The sequence below is a fragment of the Alligator sinensis genome, unplaced genomic scaffold, assembly GCF_000455745.1.
Source record: "Alligator sinensis unplaced genomic scaffold, ASM45574v1 scaffold505_1, whole genome shotgun sequence".
NCBI lineage: Eukaryota > Metazoa > Chordata > Crocodylia > Alligatoridae > Alligator > Alligator sinensis.
Genome location: NW_005841940.1, coordinates 2,781,164 through 2,782,827, shown reverse-complemented (window position 1 = coordinate 2,782,827; position 1,664 = coordinate 2,781,164). Strand labels below are relative to the sequence as shown.

The window sequence follows — 1,664 nt, the reverse complement described above, 5'->3', positions numbered from 1 at the left end:
CGGAGCGGAGCGGCCCCGGGGGCTGCACAAAGGGCCGGGGAGGGGGAGGGGCCGGGGGCAGCATCAGGCCTCGCTCTGCCGCCCCGGGCCCCGCGTGCTGGGGGCAGCCCCGGCTCCGGGAGGCAGGAGCCTGCCTCCGGGTGCTGGGCGGCCCGGCCCGCGGCTCTGTCCTCTCCCCCACCTCCCCACCGTACTTGACCTCCCTTCCCACGAGGGGCCTGTGCCAGCTTCTCCCCGATCCCCTCTGCCAGCAGCATCCTCGTGGTGGCCGAGGAGGTGCTTTCCCACCGAAACGCGTTCTCTCCCATGCACGTTTGCTGGTCGGTGCCACACCTGCACGCCGCAAGCCAGCGGCTCCCCTGTTCTCAGCCGCGGACCGCGAAGCGCCACGTGAGATGTGCCTGGAGCACAAAGAGCGAGTGAGTAAACTGGATGCTCGAGCAAGCAGCTGCTTAAACTCCATTTATATTTACAATATGGTTTTGACGTGCGGGGGAGTAAAGGATTTCTACTCTGTACTCATTCAAGAAACGCTTGGATGCTTATCTTGCTGGGGTCCTTTGACCCTAGCTGATTTCCTGCCCCTGGGGCAGGGGCCTGGACTTCATGATGTTCGAGGTCCCTTCCAGCCCTAAAGTCTATGAAATCTATAGATGATTTTTGTAGGGTTGGAAGGGACCTTAGTAGGTCATTGAGTCTGGGCAGAAAAGAGCACTGGGGTCAGACAACCCCAGCTACGTGCTTGTCCAGTCTAGGATTGCCCTCCACTGTGAGGATATGTCTAAGTATATGGTCTGAGGGTGCCTGAGGCTTTGTCAGTACCCTCAAGTTATCGTGCTCTGTCTAAACTAGTATCATTCGTTTGCTGGTTTAGTTAGTGTAACCGTTCTCCTAACATGCATATGGTTATGCTGGCATGAATAGTTTTAAACTGGGATGGCACATTCCCATAGGAAATTATACCATTGTAGTTGTGCCCAGGCTCAAGCACCTTGCTTAAATGTAGTCACACCCCCAACTGATGTACCGTCACAAATATTGAATGGAAATTAGGTGTCACGCCTGCACGGAGCAGCCCGTACCTACAAGTGAACCTGCTTTGCTGTTCTCAACCTGGAACATGGAACTCCATGTGAAATGTATCTGGACAAGCAGGTACTAGCATTTTAAAAAAGGATGTGGAACAGGTAGAGAAGGTCCAGAGGCAGGCAGCAAAAATGATAAAGGCTTGGAAGGCAAACCAAATGAAGAGAGGCCGAAGGACAAGGCATGTTCAGCTTGCAGAAAAGATGACTAAGAGGGGACATGATTGCTGTCTGTGCGTATCTGTAGGGCTGCTACAAAGAAGATTGAGAACACCTTTCTTTCTTTTGCTGCATAGATCAGGACAAGGGCCAATTGCTTGAAGTTGTAGTAGAATCGGTTTAGATTGGGTATCAGGAAAAGTTGTTCACTGTTAGGGAGGGTTTGGAATAGACTGCTTAAGGAAGTTGTAGGGAACCTTTCCCATATGAAGTTTTCAGGAAAAGGTTGGATGGACATTGGTCAGAGATGATCTAGAAGTACCTATGCCTGTGCTATGGGTATTTCACATGCTCCCTTTCCAAGTGGGGCTGGGAAGGAATTTTTTCCCCCTCCTATTTTTACCTATATCAGGATTGGGG

General features: G+C 52.2%; 1 protein-coding gene across 1 annotated transcript in view; it reads left to right on the top strand.

The window, feature by feature from the left end:
- CABIN1 (calcineurin binding protein 1) overlaps positions 1-1,664 on the top strand; it is a 210,814-nt gene continuing 209,150 nt past the window's right edge. The window contains exon 1 of the mRNA XM_025199243.1: positions 1-419. The gene's annotated coding sequence lies outside the window, so the exon portion shown is untranslated. The remainder of the gene's footprint in view (positions 420-1,664) is intronic.